The sequence below is a fragment of the Akebia trifoliata genome, unplaced genomic scaffold (assembly GCF_017979445.1).
Source record: "Akebia trifoliata isolate Shusen 1 unplaced genomic scaffold, ASM1797944v1 Contig00220, whole genome shotgun sequence".
Lineage (NCBI taxonomy): Eukaryota > Viridiplantae > Streptophyta > Magnoliopsida > Ranunculales > Lardizabalaceae > Akebia > Akebia trifoliata.
Window position 1 is genome coordinate 1 of NW_028236872.1, and position 14392 is coordinate 14392.

Sequence of the window (14392 nt, forward strand, 5' to 3'; positions counted from 1 at the left end):
CCCAAATTGGAACACATGTCCTAATAATTATTTATTAAAGAAATATGTTAAAACAATATTCCTAAGAAATTACATGTTGAGTATATATGTAAAGCGGACACTTTTTTTTTATTAGAATGAAAGTTTCTAAATCCAAACCAATTTACAAGCTATATTGGTTAATAATATAAACTAAATGTTTTGATTACAATATGATCTCTGAAGTGACAAATATTTGTACCAACAAATAGGTTCCATATTCAGTTCTTGCTCAATTAATGGGTCAGATTAAGAAACATATTCAAAGAATGCATAAGAGGAGTATGGTGTGTAATGAACCTCTTATGGAGGATATTTTTTCTTTTAATTTACCTAAAAGATCATTTTAAAAAAGTAGTTTAGACTGAATCACAATCTCGAAAATTTTCTTCCAAGGATGATGCTTGGGAATTCATTAGAAGAAGGGAACTTGATCCCAAATGGAGGAGGATTTGAAAGTCTCTAGCTCCAACTAAAATCAAGCTATTACCATGGAAGGGCTTCCATCTGGCATATCAGGTCAATCTGAATCGTAAGAGAACTAAGCATCTAGATGCCCGTGTTGTCGTGCATCTGTTTGTCCATGATGGCTTGGCTCATTCTGTGGTGTATTTGCAGTAATCTTTGAAAACCAAATGTCCATTGGTCAAGAGGTTGATTGAAATATGCATTAGATTGGTGTTCCCAAGCATCATCAGATTCTTGTTGAGTCTTCCGTATGCTTTGATTTGCTTCTTAACCTTCCCTTCATTGAAAAAAAAAATGCTTTCCTGGAGATAGGTTAAGTTTGCCTTAAAAAAATGCATGAAAAAAAAAATGCTTTAACTTACAAGGGATATTTCCTTTGTAATTTTTAATATGATGTTGATTTGCATCTCTATGCCACAAACAAGAATCTGAAGAGAAGGATTATTATATATGTTCAATGTGTCATTCCATGTGCTCTCCTAATCAGTTGAACACTTCCTTGAGCAATTGTATTGGTTAAATGGTTCCAGTTCTATTCCAATCTCACCAATGATAATAGTTTATGACATGTGTTTTTCAATGGTTTCAATCATAACCTTAACATATATTAAAAATGCTCAACTAACAATAAAGAAGAATATCATAGAAATATAAATAGTTAAAGCCTCTTACTATGGTGCAGAATTTTAAATGCGAACAAGAGGATCGAGTACAAAACTCACACTATGCTGCATATCTACATTTACAATTTGCATTCTCCTCGCACAATCTAATTTGAAGTATCTAAAATGACATCGCATTTCTTGTGTTCATTCATTAAATTATTGCTATCTCTATGCAAAGATTATAAAAGAAGTTTGATTTAGAAAAGAAAACAATCAAAAGAAGAGAAATATTAGGAAAAAAAAACTTATCAAACCTTACCTTGCAACTAAAAGTTCTTATGATAGAATAATAGAGAAATTAGCAACTATTCTACAACATGTAGTGGATTTAAAAATCCCAACTAAAAACTAACCTAACTTACCAGAGAGAGAGAGAGACTGTAAAACCCATTGAGAAGATAAAGCTTTATTATCATCATCATCTCCAATTGAAAAATCTAAAGTTCTATCAACTACATGTGTAAATTAAAAGACCGTAAACAAAAGGTTAATTCATGTTCTATTTCAAAAACTTGAAATAAGGGGATTTGCCATTTTTTTCAGGAAAAAAAATGTACACTACAAGCATATAAGCTTGCTTAGAGCAGAAAAAAAAAAAAAAAACAGAGAAGATTGATCAATAAAAAATATGAAATTCACATTTATTTAAATTGAGAACATGGATACAATAGCCAACATTCTACTTCTTCATTATCTGATATCTATTAGAAAATGTGATCCAAAGTTCAGATTACAAATTAAATAAGAGTTCATAAGTTTGATAGTGTTGTTAATGTATGTCATATAGTGATCAACCAACGGTATACTTCACCCACCTCACAATCTTGCTGTTTTTAACTATAACAGGAATTTAGCTTGCACATGCAAAGTTTGTTGTCAGTAGTTTTTTTCCTGATTAATGTGGAATGCATGTTCTAAAACATGCTGCTAACTTACACCAATAATGCTTAGCTTTGTTTTAACCTTCACCCATATATGAAATTTTGGTTTTGTTAAGGTAGGTATTTATATTAATTTTTTTTTTTTTTTTTTAAAGAACAATATTGGAAATAGTAATTTATTCTTAATAGGTTTTTTGATGGACTATTGACCATCAAAAGGGAACATTTTTGGGGACTAAGTTTGAGAGAGAAACAGAGGATTGTGAAACGGATCTTAAAGAAAATTTGAAAGGGAGCTGTCTTAGCTGAAGATTAGAAGAAATTCAATTTCATTTTCTTCAATTTCTTTGTCTTAAGCAAAATTAAGGTATCTAACTTGCTAATTTTTTTTAACTTAAATGAGTTCATTTTGATTTTTGGTCAGTTGTGCATTCTAAACGGTGCTTTCTAATGTTTTTAGGTGCTGATGTATTTTGGGTGTATATTGTGCCCATTTTACTAGAGATTTTGGAGTCTAGTCATTGAACAACTATGGAAAAAAGAAATTTGCATCAACTTAGGCATCCAATTGATGCATATCGTAAGTAGTAACACTTCATCTATTATGAATTGATTTAAGGCTTCTTCAATTATCTCAATTTGGATACAATTCAAGACCCAAGCAAGTCACTAAGTTTACTCTTCCTTTGCTTGGTACGATTTGTGGCTTTTCCTAGACTTTCTTTAAGATCACTAAAAATATACTTAGAGCTTGAGTTGAATATCGAGTTTATTAAATTTTTATTAGTAATGACTGATTTCTTTCATGCATTTAAAAGAAAAAGTTCACCAAGTTGCATTTCTAATATTTCCATTATGAAAATTTTATTACCTACCATTGTTAGTGATGTAATACCATCCTACAACTTTCAAGGCATTTTTTGATCGTTCATAGTGGAATGTAGAGCTCATGAGTAATAAAGATGGAAGTATAACTACGCATTTTGAACATCATGGATGCAAGATAGATGAGAAAGTCCCTACCCGCAATCTTCAAATAAGGTTGAGAATAGCAAATTTATCTGATTACACCTGTTTCTTGAGGCTTCTTGTAGATATTTGTATTTGCAACCAATCCAAGTGAATATAGTTCAGAACAAGAGAGTCCACAGCTTGTATGTTACTATTATGTCTTTCTATCTATTTGTCACTCACTTCTGTTAAGTTTTCTTTAACTTTATATTTTGTTATCTCTTTCATAGTTATCTGTTGTTTCTCACCAATTGAAGAATGGAATTTAAATTGCATCTACTTGTAATTTTCTTGCCAATATCAAATCGAACAATCATATTGTAGTCCAAGTCACGTATTTGCACGGCTAGCAACATCAAAAGTCTTAGTAACAAAGAAAAGATATGAGAGAGAGAGAAAAAAAAAAAAGGGTAAAAAATAAAAGAATAAACCCCTTCTCAAATCAGGAACATACAATAAAAGAAAGTAAGAAATCTAAAGAAGAAAATTGATAAGTACCAAAATAATTGTACTTTGCACAGATATAATAACCAAGGTAGAGATGAATGTAAAGTTCTACTCTCTACATTGTTTAGTAACCACATCTTATATCCCCTCAAAACAATATTGAAAACCTATCAAAAGAAATAACACAAAGACACTCAATGAGAGAGTGAGAGTGAGAGAGAGAGAGAGAGAGAGAGAGAGAGTAACATAATAGTAGGAAAAGAGGATAAGAAGAGGAAGATCACCCCACATTTAACAAATGCAATCCAATTCATCCAAACAAAAAATTATCAAATAATACACACATATCAAACAAAAAAAGAAATTGACGGAACACCTAAATGAATCATATAGAAGATATATTGTAATCACAATATTCAATTTGTCGATATTCGTTGGTCTAAAGTTGAAAAGTATTAAAAAAATGATTTAATTTTTTACATTATATTATGCATACTTGTCAAATTCATTCTATTTTCATTCAACAATAAATTGATCTCAGACCAAAAAAAAAAAAAAAAAAAAAAAATCTTGAATCAGAAATTAGGAATAATATAATTATCATTGATATCTAAAAGAATATATTGAACATTTAATAATTTAATATGTTCACCCAAACAACAAAATATTATAAATCACGCACACAATAACATCTATAAAACACCTAAATTAATGGTGTAGAAGATTAATCATAAGTTGATCCAATTTTTTGATATTATTCTGTACACTTTTAAGCTGACAACATGCCCCTTGACTTGTAAGACTTTATTTCAATTGACCTAAATTTTATTTTATTTTTAAATAATTAAAATTTAGGATTTCATCTTCAACTTTTAGGCAACCGTTAATAATCTTCCGCTGAAAACCAATCGTCTTCAAGATCTTTAATCCATTAGGTAAATAAATTATTTTAACCTATTCAATTTCATTTTTAATTTTTTCTTCGACCCTTTTAAGAAAACCCTTTGAAAGCAAGTAAAAAACAATTGTACCCTCCTAGATGAACATAAAAAATCCATCAGTTATACTTCCAAATTTTTTTATCTTACTCTTGACGAAGACGAAGATGAGTGTTGTTGATGTTGGAATAAAAGGAAAGACTTTTCGTAAGGAATTGATGTGGTAGGGATCTGCAGAGAAGTTGATGAAACCGACATAGTTTATAGGATATAAAAAGACTTTGTTGATAAATAAAGATATTTTGATTAATAAAAATAATCGTACCAAACAATCCTCTTTTTATATAAATAAATATAAATATAATAGATATAAGTAATTGATAAAAACAGATATCTATATAATCTAGGATGTATACACATAAAGCTACAACGTGTTTTGTCTTATATGGGCATCAACGTTCCGAATGAGCTGATTTTTTTTTTTTGTGAGGATGATCTCTATGGTGAAGAGATCATTAGATTGAATGAAAATATTGGTTTCATAATTAAAAGTTGGGGTGCCAGTAGTATACATAATAATAATATAGCGGTTGTCTATCCGTCTCTATTTAAAGGTCTCCTACATGAAAACGTGCCCTCGGAAAAAAATATATATGTATCATCTCGACTGAACTGTATATATTTTTTTCTTCTAACCAGCTCTCCTCCTCTGAATTAGGGCTTGTGACGTTGACCTCCATTTCTGAATTTGTGGATCTCTGCAGCTAATTTGTTCAAGAAATCATATCTCCATCACCCGAACCTGTAAGTAACAACTCTCTCTCTCTCTGAACTTCGCTTGAAGTCTCTCTATAATGGCGACACCATTCGAAGCTTCATCTCTCGATCATATTCGACACCACCATTGAATCTCTGATTTCAGAATCAGAAATCAAAATCTCTGATTTATAATTTTAGGTTTTCTTCCAATTAGAGCCGAAAACTCAAATTTCAAATTCTCAATAGAGCTTCAACAAACGCAGACGTTCATTGAATCTCTCTCTCTCTCTCTCTCTCTCTCTCTCTCTCTCTCTCTCTCAAACCATTGGATCTAGTTTACAGTTATGAAGAATTTAGGTTGATTACCAAAAACAAAGTTTCTTCTTTTCTAGGTTTGGTTGATTAGGAAAAACATAATTTCATCTTTCTATTTTCTGATTTTGAGTCTTCTGTGCCGAGTGAAGTTGATTATGGTAAGAAAAATTATTTTTATTTGGAATCTGATTTATGTAATTTGTAGAGATCTACGATTCTCAAGTTTTTCTTATCAGATTGATCTCTTTTTCTGATCATGTTTGATTTGAATTCTAATCAAATCAAACATATTTTACATGTTTGAATCTATTACTATAGCCAATGCTTGCATATTCATCGATTCTTTACAATTAAAGATTAACCAAAACACTTCACATCCACACAATTACTTCAGATAGATAAGTTCCACATATACTATGTGCTCTTGATTTCCCTTTGTTGGTCCTAATTTTTCTTTGTTTAATCCTTTTTTTGTAATTTGGTTTCTCTTTTTAATTGTTTATATTATATTGTTATCAATAGATTTTGGCAAAGGAGAATAAATCTGTTTTTATGATTGGACAGGTATGTAACTGCAGGAGCACATTGGTTTAGTGGTGCTTTCAACAAGGTGGCAAAGGTTGGACAAGTTGCAAGTTCGAAAACCAGAGAAAAATTTCAGTTAGCTGTATCCAACTTGACTGCAACAGTGAGTTCTGTTAATACTTCTTTGTGAATTATTTTCATTATGATGATGACAAACAACACTTTAGATACCAGCAAACAAAAAAGTGATGCACCATCATGGCTATAGTTAATTCTATTAAGTAAAAACTCAGTGGATGATCTTAAGCAATGGTCTTTGGATTTGTTGGATTCCTTGCAAAAGAGAGAGGCCATCTATCAAGTGGGTACAATTTTCTCGAAAATATATATATATATTGTGTGATTGGGCAAATTTAGAATAATGCATTGATTTCAGTATTTTCCATGAAGCTCATCTTATTAGTTTTTATTTAGTCCAAGATGATATAAATGGATGTGCTCATTTAGTAGGATGGATCTTGTTGGCTGATTAGTTGAAAGAGATGAAATGAAATTGCACTAGGAATGCATCATTGGCTAAGCAATTATTTAGTTTTGCTATCACTGAGAATTTATTGCATTGTTTGCTCATGTCTCTTATCTCACGCTTATTCCGAGAAATAAGGTTGACTAAAACATTATGTTGAATGTCAGAATATGATTTATGTATTCCATGTATTAAGTTTTGAAATGTGTAATAATCCATAATTTTAATATTGTGAATAGTAGTACTATATCATCTATAAAAAGCAAATATGTACTTCACCCCATATGTCCAATTGGTTTTGTTATTGCTAGTTCAAGTTGGTTGTGTGTAGAAAAAAGGAAGTTCAGTCAGAATAAACAATGGCACTGTAATCATTGACCAAAAGAGGCAACTAGAGCCATGGATTGCAATGACAAGAAAAGAATTTTGGAAAAATAGGTGAATAGTGCGAGGAAAAATTTGAATAGGAGGATTTTTGGAAATACTTGTGATTTATAATGACCTAGTCTTGAATAGATTCACAAAGCAAGATATACCTTTCTACATGCACGGGTATGAGAAGGTTTATCGTTAATAGGACTCTTATAGCCAAAGCAAGTAGAATTGGAGCATTATTAGGCACCTAAGTAGATAAATAACTAAAATAAAATATGCCAGAGAAGATTGGCCTGGGGCACTGCAGGTTTTCGTCATCAGTTAATCTATGGTTAGTAACAGATTATACAAGTCCAAATTAAGGATTTTGAAGTTTCAAATACTGAATAGAGAAGTCACCTCTTTCAGTCCTAATGCTAACCAATCTGCATCATCCTGCATTTAAGAAAATGTCTCAATAAGTTTGAACAAATTATCTGAAACATAAACTGAGGGCACAATGAGAATTCTGCACAATTTTCTTGGCTGCATCATATAGAACTCTTCCATATCTTCAATAAACCTTTAACCATAATCTTTTGTCATTCAGTGGGGACCCCAGTTAGATCATACAGCTGGCATTTAAAAACAAAAGGGGGCTGGCTTGTGTCAATTTCAACAGCTGGAAACAGCTCCTTTGTATTATCTAAGTCAGTGCTACTTTTATACTCAGATCGGTTTTTTGGAGTAGTGGTTGGTTAACATGGCATCTAAGCGCTAGGTTTGTATTGGTCACAGGTTTGATTCTTTCCACCCTTATGGGTGAGGAGGAGTGTTGAGTGTATATTTTCCTCCACTCTCGGGTGTGTCATACCCCAGTTAAGCCCTGTGACCCTCTTATATTCATAGTTCTCCCCTCATCCAAATGAAAGGATGCACACCCTATAAAAGAAATATGGCGGTTGGATTTATTTGCAGAATGTGGTTAAAGTTTAATGGGATACATGCCATGTTCACTCGGTCCTTGGAAGGCAATCCTCCCTGTTGAGTTGTCCTTCACAATGAAACAAGTATGTGTAAAGATAAAATCATAATTGTTATCTGTGGCAAATTTCTGAACAAAAATTAAGTTTGCCTTGTATGCCACTTAACAGAGAAGAAGACTTACTCCCTAACAAGGAAAATAGATGTATTATCCTTTTATTCTTTTTCGATTGTTTTAATTTTTAAATTGGGTCCTCATGTAGCATATAAATGTGTCGAGTAGACAAGGTTTCAAGCTTGGCCAGTATACCAGTCTGATGAGTTTGGATCTGGATAAATGATTTTGGTTCCAATAAGGATCCAATTTCATAATCGATTGGATATGTTCTGGATCAACCATGTCCCTGTTCTGGATCAACATATATATATATATATCCCATCAAAAGTGGTTACTAATTATTGGTAAAAAATTGATGGTCCACATTCTAAATCACTTTTGATTGGGTTAGAAGGTTTGGAATGGTCTGATATTTTGTGAGGATGATCTTCTCATCATAGAGATCATCCTCTCAAAATATCAGCTCAATCCGAAACTACTAACCCATATTTTGAAAAACCATTGTTTTTACATATGTTTTTACTTATGTCCCATGAACCGTCCCCTATATATATATGAGTTTATCTATATATTATTATCAAATTGGATTTATTTAGCAAAAAAGAATATTATTATCAAATTAGATTTGCATCCTAATATTGGGATCTAATAAAAACCAACCCGGCTAGGAAAATATTAGCTCTCATTACACAAGGGTTTTTAGATTTGTGATAGAAAATTTTAAAACAAAATCAGGGTTCATACATTTTTACCCTTTTTTACACAAACTTTTTAAGATTGGTTTAATTCAAAATTTAATAATTAAAAAATAATTTAAAGAAGATAAAAAAGTCCGCAAAATTTTCCTAGGAGTTAAATTTGACAAAAGTTCTAATCAGTGGTTGTATTATTATAGGAAAACCGTGAATTATTCGAAGAATTGCTAAAAATGTTTCATACCTCCCATTGAAGTGAAACTACTTCATTGAAAAGCTATCGATTGGGTCCATTAGCCCGCTAATATTTTCTGACCCACATGAAAAAATAATGGTTATATATAAAGATGAGAAGTACAAAACATGAGAGATTTCAGAAAATTGAACTTCAATAGCTCTAATCTCCTTGATGAGATGATGCACGTACCAAGGTTCATTGCTCCCAAATACTTCCATTCTGTAAACAAAGTGTTTTTGTTAAATGGTTTAGTTTACTAATTTTTTTCAGATTTCTCCTGACGTATAGAGTTTCCTGGTTATGGAAGCTCAAACTGATTCACTTACAAATCATTCTGCAAGGTTTGACATGAGATGAACTTTTGAGTGGTTTCTCGGTTCTATGACTACTTAGTCATCATCAAAAGACATTATGTCTATCAAATTCTTTAACTGAGACTATTATTTTCTGAACATCTCAAACTATGGGTAGGTGTAAGATATAGTTCGATATGTCTCCACGAGCTCGAAGGAAACTTGGTTAGCCATGTAGATTCCAAACTCTAGTGTGATTATAGTTATTAAATGTTCAAGTATATAAATATGTAGATCTAAAACTACTTTTTATCTGCTTTGTTCCATTGTCGCAATCCACACTTGGAATGAAATAAATCACAAGAGATACCACAGCTGTTGATCAGTAGAGTTGGAGATGAAGTTAAGACCTTGGCCCACTCAAACATAATGTGTCAGCGCAGGTCATTGTAGACAATTGAAAGCAGAAATGTTTCTCAAAACAGGGTTTTAGTTGATCACCATTGTAGATAATCGTGCTAATTATTCAATTGGAAGGCATGCGTATTCTTCATTAAGAGTAATTTAACATATTTTCGGCTAAGTATATCTCGAATCACAAAAAATTCATCATTTGGTTTGCTACCACCTTAACCTCTCACTATACTCCACTATCTCCATGAATCTCAAGCTTTCATATTCTGAAGTATTTGAGATCATGGTCCTTCAATTACATCTCTAATATATTGTACATATGCACATACTATGCTTAAACAACTCTCTAATATATTGTACAAATGCCATCCTTTTGTCTTACTACTCTAGCATGGTGATGAAGGTCGTTTACAATTTTATTCCTACATATAAACAAGTACGGTCTGATTTTAAGGTTTCTATTTTGACTCATCAGTTCACCCTGTTTCGGAAACAAAGTGATGACGATCCAGTATTTGACTTTGAAATTGCAACAATCGTCTTTGACGAGGTTGAGAATGATCTTAATGCATTGGACAGAGTTCTGTGAGTGTTCAACCTCCTTTTTTTCTGGTTCTTTAGGATTATGATTTGATTTTGATGATTAAGGGGAGAAAATTGTTTTAATGCTCTTGGGTTCCTCTGTTCATCTACAGGGTAAAGGATTGTGTCGATTTCTAAAAGGTTGTTACCAATGTTAAGGACATCAAGGGTCACAACACCAAGTAATTTACAGTTTTTTTTTCCCCCTAATTTGTTTTCACTGTATATGATTCCAGAATTAACACTTGGTTTGATTTTTTTTTGTCCCATTAGGATCTGTCACTACCATCCTTTGATACCATCATTACTATACTTAACAATCTGAAACTCGAGGCTAATCTAGATACCAGAGATTAATAAAAAATAAGACAAAAAGAAACAAATTGGATTTTCTTATATTTCTGTTTGTTGGGTAAAATTGGATTTATTTTCACAACAGACTAGGTACAGGGAGAGTTACAAATGTTTGCATTGCATTCTCCAGTTCTCTGGAGAACTTAATCTTGAAGAGTGAGTTTGGATCTGAGCTCTACATCGTATATTTCCCACTACACAATTAATCTAATAACTAGGATTGAAACAATGAATTTTTTTTGTTTCTCACTAAGAAATGCAAATGGTTGGGCGTCGAATATGTCTACAGCGATTAAAAGATGAATAGCTACGTGTAATCCTTTGCTCTATTAGGTAATGTGGGGTGCCTATGTTGAAAGCCTCCTAAAATGTCTTTTTTTGTTTTTCTCTTTTTGGTAGATAATCTAACATCTAAGATTGGTTCTCTTGCAAGTAAAAGCACTCTATATGGAATATGGATTACTTAATACAATGAATATGATTTGAAGCTTCATGGTTATTGTATATATTTCTTTCTAGAATTTTGTAATCAGAAGTTTCTTGACTGATGAAAAACCATCATTTGGCGTTTCATTTCATTGGTAGGAAGTTCTGGTGCATTCCAGCAGCTATTTAGCAATTAAAGATGCAGCCAAACTTGTCAGCTTTGTCAAATCTTGCATAACAATTAGTGAAGTTACAATACCTTCTATTTCAACTTGTATCAAGTAGATGAATCTTTATCTTGAAACTGTAGAGGTAATATTTTTCTTTTGTTCTTGTTGTCATTGTTGTTGTTTTTGGTTTCCTATAGAAACTACATAGTCTTTCATTTATTTTTGTGATACATACAATGGAATAAGAAAATCATGTGCATGCAGGTTATTGGGCACATTTGCTATTACATGGTAATAACTGTAACCAACCTGAAAAATCTTGTGAACAAATGGTGGTGTGGTGCTGCTCCAATTATGGTACGATCTGTTCTATGCTTCATTTATGCACTTATACTCATGCTTTTTAGTGGGTTTGATCTCTTTTACTTGTGAATTTATAAAGGTAGATGGAGAAAGATTGCATGATTTTGTAACGGTTAACTTAGGCAGATCTTAGAAAATTGGCCATTAGATGGTCTCAATGGTTAGTTTTAATGTGGATTGATAAAGCCTTCAAAAAGGCATAGAAAGACAAGGAGTTGGTGTTACCCGACACCCAAACAACCCTTAAAGGTCTTCTAAGCATATTAAAATCTCCCTGACAACCATATTAAAATCTCCTACAGATGTGGTCAAGGAGGTACAACCTCCCACACCAGAATTACCTTCTCTTTCTAGGTGTTCTTTCTTCTTTAGTTTAATATATGATGCTTGTCATGTGGATTATAAACGTTAAGTTGAGTTTTGTGTTAATGGGATGGCTATAGGTTGCATTTGATATTACTTTGTTATATACTCTGTTTTCTTTGTATTTGTTAAAACTACAACTCCTGTTGATATATGTTGTCATAGTTGATGTGTGGACTTGCACCACTTCAGGTTTTTTAGATATCCTACATATGCTTTTATCTCTTGAGATTTATATCATACATTATAGAATTTATTTACATTAGATGGTATATATTAAAACCATATATAAATTACATAAATATTAGTTGAAAATTGAATATTTGAATAAATTAAAATTTTCTTTGTTATCTGTCAGCATAATATCTAACACATGGGAAACAATTAGTTTCTATTCATGTAAAATCTTATTTTTCTTTGATATGGAAAGTTAGTCTTTAAAAAAAAATCTCGTAATTTGATGCATAATAACACACTTGTGAGCCTATCTTCGAAAGAGTACTTCTGAATTGCATTCTAGATTTTTCGTGAAATTATTTTGTATTAATTTCTGTCTATTACTCATATTCATGTAAAATCTTCATGTTTTATTCCTATGAAGTCTTCTTGCAATATATATATATTTCAAAAAGGGAAGAAGATAATGGGTTCTATGCTGGTCATGCGGGTGAGCATATTTCAGAATTAACTTCGTAACTTTCTTAATGCATTGTTGGTGGTTAGGAATTTGTAAATTACATCATCAACTTCATTGTTGATTGATCCTTTTTTTTTTTTTTGCAAGAATTTTGTAATACTAGTTAATTTTGTAAATTATGACATGTCTTTTTTTTTTTTTTTTTTTTGGTATAAATTAACACGACAGAATGTTGAAAATAGTAGTTGTAAAAATAAATATTACTTTAGATATCCGTTTTTCAACAAACGATGTCTAAAGTCATATCATAGACATTGGTATGGGTTGGCTTCAGACACATGCGTTCTTAAAAACTTTAGACATCGGTTTTTCCGGTCTATGAAAATATTAGATTTAAGACATTATTACCGTAGACATCTGAAATTAAACCGATGTCTAAAGTATGCTTTTGTACTGGTGATGAGAGACTAAAGAAATTAACTGGAATACCCTCCTCTTCAATCTTTTGCTAAAAGCTTGTCATCTTTAAACTTTTGTTTTCCTCTTAAGAGTTATTTTCACGCAATCATCCACATTTTCTCAAACCCAAAACCAGTGAGGGAAGAGAGTAACAAAATGAGGGAAAGAATGAGAGGAAAGAAACCCACATGAAGATTTCAAGAGTTCTAAATAGAGTGTGAGAGCATAGAGACTTTTCTTTGACGCCGTCTTATAAAAAGTTGAAAATGAACTTTAAGGAAATATCGTAGAGAAGATTTTCTTTTAAAAAAAATAAACTTTAGAAGAATAATAAAAGGGTTTCTCTGTTTGGACTGAAGTTGATGTATTCTTGTTGAGCAATCAAAAACTGATTTTTTTTCTCACCCTATATATTTTAGATTCCTTTTCTATGATTCTTAAAGAAGGGAAAGGGATCTTATTTGGATTCCTTTTCTATGATTCTAGGACTTCTTACTTAAAGAAAAATCTTAACAGAAGAAGACAGTTCTAGATATTTGGTGTTCATTTATTATTTTGGTTCATTCAATTTCATTAATTGGTATGTTATAAAAACAAAAAATTCTCTCATCATCATCATCATCATCATCTTACACCTCTTTAAAAAAATCTCACTAAAACTCTGTGTTTTTATGTGTAGTTTAGTAACTTTAGTCAGTCTCTTGAATTTTAACATAGTAAGATTAATATGTTGGGTTTAGTTATAAATGATTTTTTACTACCAATTATTGATGATCGTTCAGTTTTTTATCGGGCGGTGGTGGTTCGTGTACACCTTGCAAGGCTCACTTCTAACTTGAACAATTTTGGATCACTAATTCAGCACTGTAAGTATAATAATATTTTAATTCTTTTTATAATCTGGACTGCTAAATCAATCCACTACCTCTAAGATATTGCCAAAAAAAAACAAAACAAAACCCTTATCAGATGATCCAAGCCGTCTAATTTTTAGAACACTTAATCATGTTGGCTTTGATCTTATTGAAACCTATTTGGTGGGCCCATAGTTTGGATTGGTTGCAAATCAACACGATCCGAACCATTGACAGCCTATTGTCTAGGATGGGCTGAGTTTTTGAGTCAACTTATTGAGTTGGTTCGAACAAATCTTATATCAATTTAATACTAAATTCAATTAAGTCAAGTTCACTATATGTTTTAAACCATAGTTTAAATCCAATACAGTATTATAACATTATTCTCTCTCCTCAATGAGTGAAGGATGAGGAAGTCAAAGTCAACAATAGATATCTACCATCAATAAATAAATACATTTCTTTTATAAATCTTTAAATATTGGGCAATATGTGGACCAGTCCATTAGAAAGTTTAAAAAGTCCATTAGAG

At 31.6% G+C, this 14392-nt stretch overlaps 1 long non-coding RNA gene across 2 annotated transcripts; it reads left to right on the forward strand.

Moving 5' to 3' along the window:
• Positions 1–5073: 5073 nt before the first annotated feature.
• LOC147381846 (uncharacterized) lies at positions 5074–12685 on the forward strand. 2 transcript variants are annotated; one of them, XR_015174314.1, is made up of 7 exons: positions 5074–5232; positions 6067–6190; positions 10125–10234; positions 10345–10413; positions 11171–11323; positions 11446–11538; positions 12509–12685. It is a non-coding gene; the product is annotated as an uncharacterized LOC147381846 (long non-coding RNA). The 2 variants fall into 2 exon arrangements; XR_015174313.1 differs by lacking the exon at positions 12509–12685 and having other exon boundaries at positions 5076–5232; positions 11446–11998.
• The last annotated feature ends 1707 nt before the right edge of the window (positions 12686–14392 follow it).